Source organism: Procambarus clarkii, chromosome 91 (genome assembly GCF_040958095.1).
Source record: "Procambarus clarkii isolate CNS0578487 chromosome 91, FALCON_Pclarkii_2.0, whole genome shotgun sequence".
Lineage (NCBI taxonomy): Eukaryota > Metazoa > Arthropoda > Malacostraca > Decapoda > Cambaridae > Procambarus > Procambarus clarkii.
This window is the reverse complement of record NC_091240.1, coordinates 5,995,949-6,005,948: the sequence shown is the minus strand read 5'-3', so window position 1 is coordinate 6,005,948 and position 10,000 is coordinate 5,995,949.

Here is a 10,000-nt window from a genome sequence, read left to right as displayed (position 1 = left end):
ACATTATCACTGTCCCACGCCAGATTAAATCCCTCGACACAGGTAAGGTGGTGGGGCCCGGATATGAGGAGGTCGAGACTTGTGGAGAAAGACAAGTCAGTCTTGGTGACTCTGCCAAGCTCAAGGAACGTGGCTCTCCACACCAGGGGGGCTGGTAGGTGGGGTGTGAGGAGCTAGACCTCGCTCCCAACACACACACACACACACACACACACACACACACACACACACACACACACACACACACACACACACACACACACACACACACACACACACACACAAGGGAACCCCCCCCCCCAAAAAAAATATCGGTGATAACTCCTGCTTGACGCGGTTTTACCTCCCAAACTTGTCTGAGACACGAGGAGAAGAACATGTTAGAGCCGCAGGGGGTGTGGTGGAGGTGTGGTCGGGGGTGTGGTAGGGTGTGTGGTGGGGGTATGGTAGGGAGGTGTGGGAGGTTGGTATCACTGACTCACACAAGTGTACCAACGTGTCCAAGTCACCTCCCCCCATTGTGCAATGTTTTAATCCTTCTTTATTTCAATTACAGAAAACGTGTTGTATACAAATGATGTGATGCCAATATTATTATTAATTTATTTTTATTAAAATAATTTATATTTATTTACTTTTATTGGTATTTAAAGTTGTTGATCGTCAATTGGTTGTTAAAACGTGTTTAATGATTTTGTGGAGAGAGAGTGTTGTATATATACAACACTATATTGTATATGTACCTATAGTGAACATGTAGATGGTGATAGTGAGTCTATATGTACTGTTCTGGCTGTGTTTCAGACGTCAGGCTGCCATCTAACGTGTACGAACCACAACAACAACAACAGTCGGGTTGACCACACCACTAAATCAGCAGGTCGAGGTTTTCTGTTGTTCTTCCTGTTGACAGCTACAAGCTACAACCCCCGCCCCCCCCCCCTCACTACCTCCCAAGTCCTGCACAGTGGCAACTTTAAGGTTATCTTGAGGTTATCTTGAGATGATTTCGGGGCTTTAGGGTCCCCGCGGCCCGGTCCTCGACCAGGCCTCCACCCCCAGGAAGCAGCCCGTGACAGCTGACTAACACCCAGGTACCTATTTTACTGCTAGGTAACAGGGGCATAGGGTGAAAGAAACTCTGCCCATTGTTTCTCGCCGGCGCCTGAGATCGAACCCAGGACCACAGGATCACAAGTCCAGCGTGCTGTCCGCTCGGCCGACCGGCTCCATTAAAAAGAAAGTTTTTCCCTACAATTTACAACTTTAATGGTTGTTAACGCTATGTTATTGTTGTTGTTTTGTATTTTGTGTATTTGTTGAGACCTTCCCCCCCCCCCCGTTTGTTATGAGTAGTGTTGTGATTTGTATATTTAGGGGTTGTTATTTGTAGATCTTAAAGTGATAATTGTTGGAAAGAGACCAAAAGAAAAGTGTGAGAGAGAGTTGTAAGTGGATAAGGAGAAAGAGAGAATGAGGGGCAAGAGAGAGAGGAAGAGAGAGACTGAGGGGCAAGAGAAAGAGAGGAAAAGAGAGACTGAGGGGCAAGAAAGAGAAAGGAAAAGAGAGAATGAGGGGCAAGAGAGAGAGGAAGAGAGAGACTGAGGGGCAAGAAAGAGAAAGGAAAAGAGAGAATGAGGGGCAAGGGAGAGAGTGAAAGAGAGAATGAAGGGAAAGAGATAGGAAAAGAGAGAATAAGGGGCAAGAAAGAGAGAGGAAAAGAGAGAATGAGGAGGCAAGGAAGAGAGAGAAAAAGAAAGCCTGAGAAAACAGTGAACATATACGAGAGAGCACAAACCAACCAACACCCGAACAAACCACAATCAAATATACATTCTGATATGCAAATTAGCCTCACCAAAAACTGCAAATCATTGCGCGAAAATGTCCGCCTTCGGTCGGCTGTAGTTGATTTATATTCAAGAATACAATACCCCACAAAATTTGGCGTAGTCAGGGTTAGTTTTCTTTACAAAACGTCACACAGGAATAAGGGGGATGTTTCGGGCCAGATTTCGAGTATGAAATATTTTTTGAGTTTGGATATTTTGAATATTATTCGAGCCTGAAAATGAGCTTGAGTATTTTTACGTGTTCAGATGTTACGATTTTTTTTTTTAGTTTGATGAGGTATGAATGGGAATGGAGAGAGTGAGGAAAGATGGGAGAGGTGAGAGATAAGAGGAGAAAGAGGGGAATGAAAACACGAATAAGAGAGACACCAAATAGTGTGTGAGAAAATAGTTGTTTGGAAGACTGGAGAATGTTGAAGTGTAGAATAAAGATGTGGATGAAGACGGGGATGAAGATGGTGATGATGATAAGTGAAGGATAAACATGGATAAAGGGATGAGAAACGATGTCGAAGGATGTAGTATGAGAAAGGAATATGAGGAAGGGGGTAATGAGAGAAAAGAGAAGGAACAACGTGCTTAAAACGTGTTAAAAAGGAAATATGAGATGGGGGAATAAAGAGAAACAAGGAACAGCGGAGAAAGGAGAGAGAGAGTAACAGTGTACGGACGAGTGGTCAGGAAGGAATAAATAAAATAGAGGAAGAGAGGCAGAGGAGAGTAAACAGGAGAGGAGAGACAAGACAAACAAGACGAGCATTGAAAAGAAATATGAAACTGAAAAAAAAAAGACATCAGATATTCACAACTTTGCAGAATGAAGATAAGTAAATCATTTCTAGTAAACAGCTTTAATTTTAAGAAATAAAAATTCACGTGAGCAATTTAGTGTAAAATGTGAAAATATGAAAGTTACCATGAACATTTAACACGTATTTTACACACACACGTACATAAAATCCATAATTTTTTTTTTTTACAAATTTTTACAAAATTACAAATTTTTTACAAATACAAAAAATTTTACAATTTTTTTTTTACAAATTTTTACAAAATTACAAATTTTTTACAAATACAAAAAATTTTACAATTTTTTTTACAAATTTTTACAAATTTTACAAATTTTACAAATTACAAAAATCAAATTTTTTTTACAAATACAAATTTTTACAAAATTTTTACAAATCAAAGGTGGAACAGTAAACAGTTAACAGAAAACTACCTGCAAGAATTACAGTAAACTGTTTACTACCTGCAAAAGCTTAATACATATTACGTAAATTTCCTATCCAATTCTGCAGTGTTATCATGTTTCTGAACTAAAAAATAAAATATAGCATCATTTACTAAAAGGATTTGAAACTTGAGTCGCAATTCGTGTTGGTGATATTTCATCATATATGATATATACGAATGGACAGATTGACAAGACGGGTAGTTGGACTGACAGAGCAGACAAGCAGATATTAAAACATGTACACAGACGTGCAGACCAACTGACAGGCAAATGAACGGACTACTGAACACGGAGCAGACTAATAGACAGACAGACAGAGAGTGTATGACAGACAGACTGTCAAATAAACAGTCACCAACCGGACAGAGAAAAAAAATTAAACAGACAGGCAGACAGACAAATGGAGGGACTCTCAAATTGGACAGATACCCAGAAGAATACGGAGGCAAAGGTACGTAGTAGACAGATAGACGGTATGATGTAGTAGTAGACAGAATGTACAGAAAGAGGTGTTATAGGTGACTTATAGACAAGTGACAGGCGTAGCTATAGACGAGGACACCTTTAAGTTGAAAGAGAGAGAGAGAAAGAGAGAGAGAGAGAGAGAGAGAAAGGGAGACAGAGAGAGAGAGAGAGAGAGAGAGAGAGAGAGAGAGAGAGAGAGAGAGAGAGAGAGAGAGGGAGACAGAGAGAGAGAGAGAGAGAGAGAGAGAGAGAGAGAGAGAGAGAGAGAGAGAGAGAGAGAGAGAGAGAGAGAGAGAGAGAGAAAGAGAGAGAGAGGGAGACAGAGAGAGAGAGAGACAGGAAGAGAGAGTAACGTTGAAATATAATGAAATGACTAAGTAGACTATTGTTTCTTCATCCCGTAGATGGTAGAAGCTGTTTATGTAGAATCGAAAATATCTATAATATAATTACCAGTTATAATTATGCAATTCTGTTAAATTCAATATGAATATGTAATTTTATATAATTGGTAATTGTCTAATCGATATTTACTTAGTCAATTCATTTTATTTCAACGGTTCAACTTAGCATAATTTAACTTATTTTAATTACCCAAACCTAACCTAATGTAACCTAATCTCAACTATCATAACATAATTCAACCTTGCCTAAGCTATCTGAACCTAACCTTGTCGAGGATATCATAAGCTATTCTAACCAAACGTAAGATAACCTAACCAAACGTGACCAAACCTAACCAAATCTAACCTAACCAAACCTGAACGCATGCATAGTCGTCGCTGAAGCAGTTATCGTATCGTTTTAAATTAAAAATACGAAAAGCAGCCATAAGAATCGTAATTACTAATATTTTAAATATAATTGAGCCTTGCCTAAGCAGAATAAAAATTACAATAAAGATGAAGTGGCAATTAATAATAATAATAATAATAAAAATAACAAAGTAAATCCTGTTTATAATCCTGTCTGGATTATATAGTAAATCCAGCAAATATGGGACATTTTCTGACTAGACGCGTCGCTTTAAGACAATTACGTCTCATCGGTAATTTCTTGAGACAACAGCTACACATCAAGACGAATTTTCTTCATGGAGGGGTGGAACGCGTGTCCTGCTGCCCCGAAAAGTGGCCCAAAAGGCTCCGACATGTTGAGTGATTTCCCCGAGGTGTTCGACTCGAGTTAGCAGGGAATTCCTCTCCTGGGATTGTTTGTATATACTAAACTAAACCTAACCTAGCTAATACTAATTAATTATACTAATTCAACCTAACCTAACGCAACCTAAGTTAACCTAACCTAACCTAACACAGCCTAACTAAACCCAACTGTGCTTATACTAATTTAATCGTACCTAACCTAATTAAACCTGACCTAGCCTATTCTAACTGAACGTAACTTAAACTATTCCTCTCTAAGCACTTCATTTTGCATGGTTCATTATGTATAATGAATACATACACGTACAATGTCATCATCATTGTCAGCTGCGGTTGCAAATGCCTCTGTTTCTGTTCAAATTAGCAGTAAAAATTGAACGCTTTCAGTATTAAGAGAGTCTGAATAAAGTGATTGCATATGCTATTGTATTGACACGGGAGAGAATTTCGCCCCCAAAAGCCTACGGATATGACGCTCCGCGTTTCACTTACTCTGTTCAATAAAATCCTTTTCGGTGGGGCAGGAGCTATATTGGATATTGAATATGGTAGTCGCTCATGGAAATGGTGTAGTGGTGTTATGGAAATGGTGTAGCGGGGTTATAGAAATGGTGTAGTGGTGTTATGAAAATGGATTTTTTCCAAAGACTTGTGATAATTGGTTATTATAATGGGAGTTGGTTATAACAATGGGTTATTTTCATGATAATTCGTGATAGGATAATGGGAGTTGGTGGTGGTATTCGGTTATGGAAAAGAGTAAGAGCAATGGTAGTTGTTGGCGATAATAGGTGATGGTAATGGGCAAGGTAATGGTAATGACTCAAGGGTACTTGTAACGGGTCAAGTTAATGGTAATGGGTTATATTAATGGATCAAGATAAAGGTAACGGGTTATATTAACGGGTCAAGATAATGGTAATGGGTTATATTAACGGGTCAAGATAATGGTAATGGGTTATATTAACGGGTCAAGATAATGGTAATGGGTTATATTAACGGGTCAAGATAATGGTAATGGGTAATGGTAATACCAGAAAGGATTCCTTCAACATAATGCCAGTCAACAATATTTAATAAACTTCTTTTCTCTTTTCTTTCCTTCCCTTTCTCTATTCTCCTTTCCTCCCCTATTCTCCTCTACCCCCTTCTCTATCCTTCTTTCCACTCCTCTCTGTTGTTTCTATCCTCCCTTTCTCTCTCTTTTTTTATACTTCCCTCTCCCCATGTGTTTATTCTTTCTCCTCTTGTTCGTCCCCCCCCCCTTGTATTCTCCTACCTCTTTCTTTCCTCTATTCTTGATCCATCTGCTTTCTCTCTCTCTCTTCCGCCTCCCTCTTCTTCCTCTCTGCCTCCTTCTTTCGTCCCACAACCAATAACTGACAATTAGGCGGGAATTTTAGACCACTCGGCTCTGAAGGCCAGAATATCTGAACTGTTGTTGATCAAGCTCCTCAAGTGAGAGGTCAATACACACACACACACACACACACACACACACACACACACACACACACACACACACACACACACACACACACACACACACACACACACACACAATCTCGACCCTAGACAGGGCGCTCAATATTTTTTGACCTTTAGGCTTTAAGCCGTAAACTTTGACTCTTGAACTTTGAACTTTCTCCTAGTGACGCGGTCGTTGTAGCCTTTGAGAGTACGGGGGTGATAGGGGGGGGGGGTGGTAGTTTGAAAAAGATTGATAGATAGATTGGTAGATTGGAAGATAGGAACTACAAACACACAACAGAGAGACAGACAAGCACACCTACCCCCCCTACCCCCCCCCCCAAACAGTCGTATTAATCACCGGAGCAACGTCTCTCTCAGAGCCAATTATCGTTGGAAATAATTAGTAAACTAAGCATTAAAAGCCGTGAGTTCGACGGGACACGCAGGAAGGGCGACGCTCCGTGTGTACTCACGTGTCCGAGACAACCTTACAGCCCCGTGTGTAGGTAGTGGGGCACAGAGCTTCATATCTGCCTCCAACACTGTCACCAACACTCCCAACCAACCCCCCCCCTACACCTTCACCACAACTACCAACACTGCTACCCCCCCCCTTTCACCACAACTTCCAACACTGCCAACCCCCCCTTCACCACAACTACCAACACTGCCAGCCACCCCCTTCACCACAACTACCAACACTGCCAACCACCCCCTTCACCACAACTACCAACACTGCCAGCCACCCCCTTCACCACAACTACCAACACTGCCAGCCACCCCCTTCACCACAACTACCAACACTGCCAACCACCCCCTTCACCACAACTACCAACACTGCCAACCACCCCCTTCACCACAACTACCAACACTGCCAGCCACCCCCTTCACCACAACTACCAACACTGCCAACCACCCCCTTCACCACAACTACCAACACTGCCAACCACCCCCTTCACCACAACTACCAACACTGCCTGCCACCCCCTTCACCACAACTACCAACACTGCCAGCCACCCCCTTCACCACAACTACCAACACTGCCAACCACCCCCTTTACCACAACTACCAACACTGCCAGCCACCCCCTTCACCACAACTACCAACACTGCCAGCCACCCCCTTCACCACAACTACCAACACTGCCATCATCTTTCACCGCCAACACTGCCCCCTCTCTACTCCCCTCCCCCACAACTTCACCTTTTCCATTGTTTTAAAACAAAAAATGGTGGTGGGGAAGGATACAGCACTAGTCCATTACCTCCCCCACCACACCGTGAACCTGCACCTCTCACCACCACCTATACTCTCTCCACCACCATCGCTTCCACCACCACTTTCACCACCACTACCATTCCTGCAACCACCACCATCACACCAGCGATCGCCATGGCTCCTACACATCTCCTTAAACCTCCCCTACAATCTCCCTGCTATTCCCCATAGTTTCCCCCCTTAGGCCGCAGAATGTCGTGTATTTCCCCGACTGTAGTCTCGCGTCCGGCGCGTTCCGCGAATTAGTTGCGAATTTTCAGCCGTAACTCTCGCGTCATCAGCGGTGGCGCGACAACTGCTTTTTATCGCAGCATCGCCATGGTAACCGACGCTTTCTCCATCGCCAGACGTACGATGACAACGTAAACATTTGTAATCATCGTCGCCATGGTAACCGGGGACGCCTCCGCTGCCAGACGTAGGATGATAACGTAAACATTTGTAACCATCGTCACCATGGTAACCGGCGACGCCTCCGCTGCCAGACGTAGGATGATAACGTAAACATTTGTAACCATCGTCACCATGGTAACCGGCGCCACCTCCGCTGCCAGACGTAGGATGACAACGTAAACATTTGTAATCATCGTCGCCATTGTAACCGGGGACGCCTCCGCTGCCAGACGTAGGAAGATAACGTAAACATTTGTAACCATCGTCACCATGGTAACCGGCGCCACCTCCGCTGCCAGACGTAGGATGACAACGTAAACATTTGTAACCATCGTCACCATGGTAACCGGCGCCGACTCCGCTGCCAGACGTAGTGCCAGGAAATAAACATGTCGCACTAGCCTGGCACCCCACTAAAACAAGCATATCACCCTTGAGAAAACAATGTTCGCTGCCAGAGTAGTGCCAGAGCCACAACACATGAATTTCGATGAAGGTCAACTGTAGTGGTTCCCAAACAATGTACGCCTTGGGGGTCATTGTACGCCTTGGGGTCCTCATACGCCTTGGGGGTCATCGTACGCATTAAGGTCATCGTACGCCTTGAGGCCATTGTACGCCTTGGGGTCATTGTACACCTTGGGGTCATCGTACGCCTTGGGGTCCTCGTACGCCTTGGGGGTCATCGTACGCCTTGGGGTCATTGTACACCTTGGGGTCATCGTACGCCTTGGGGTCATCGTACGCCTTGAGGTCATCGTACGCCTTGAAGTCATCGTACGCCTTGAGGTCATCGTACGCCTTGAGGTCATCGTACGCCTTGGGGTCCTCGTACGCCTTGGGGTCATCGTACGCCTTGGGGTCATCGTACGCCTTGAGGTCATCGTACGCCTTGGGGTCATCGTTTGGGACAATGTACCAATTGGGGGTAACGGAGGAATTTCAAGGCGTCAGTTTTTACCAGTGATATATTTAACTGTCTCCAGTTACCATTTACCTACACGTTTAACTGAGAATAACAATGCAAGGCTTGTGACATATTAATACATGTATTTGCAACAGCAATGGCTACTGTCACTTCCGCTAACTCGATCTATTTTCCTGTAGGGGTCCACAGGTGAGACCCCTCACCTGTGGACCCCCTCACCTGTTGACCCCTCACCTATGGACCCCTCACATGTGGACCCCTCACCTGTAGGGGTTCACAGGTGAGAACGTGATTTGAAAACGATGCAAATATGGATATGATAGATCCCAATAGGCTCAAGGAACCTGTATACCAGTTAATTAGCGGTTGAGAGGCGGGACCAAAGAGCCAGAGCTCAACCCAAACACAGCTAGACGAGTACACGCCTACCTCCCTCCCTCTCTCTCTCCCTTCCTTATAAACCAAGCCAGCGATTCTTCAAGACACGTTCCAGACACAATTCACACCAGCTAAGAAGTCCCGACGCCATTACTGTCTCCCTTACTCACACTAATACCTAAAACTTCTTCTGGTCCGCCTTCCCTGTTCGGTATATTTATATACTGACGTCCTGAGAAGACCATTGGTGTCGGTATGGTCTTCTTGCCGCCAAGTTAAGCCCTGTTGGGTGTGGATGTTAACAGCTTTATGTGTCTTATAAGTACTCTTTTTCTCTAAATCCTTAACAAAAAGTTATTTTGTGAACAGTATATGTACTCGATTTTTTGTAAATATTAAATGTACTCGATTTTTGTAAATATTAAATGTACTCGATTTTTGTAAACACTAAATTTACTTGATTTTTGTAAATACCAAATGTACTCGACTTTTGTAAACACTAAATTTACTCGACTTTTTTAACGTAAAACGAAGTCTTCTTTATTAAACGTTAAACAATAGTCCTCTTTTTTGAAGACTGAAAGGTGTCCATATTACAAAATACAGAGAGGGTAGTCACTCCTGGATACAGCAAGAATATTTTCCTTTGGATTACAGCGCTAAAGCGTCGGAAAAGAAATCTGGCTGCTCTTGAGCTTTGAGTTACTCTAATTAGTTTATCACCCAACTCTTTCACGAGCGTAAATGCATGTTTTAATTTAATATTTATATTTGATATCTTGTTTCCGATAGAGCCGACGGGACTATGTTCTATTATGCGCGCGCGCGCGG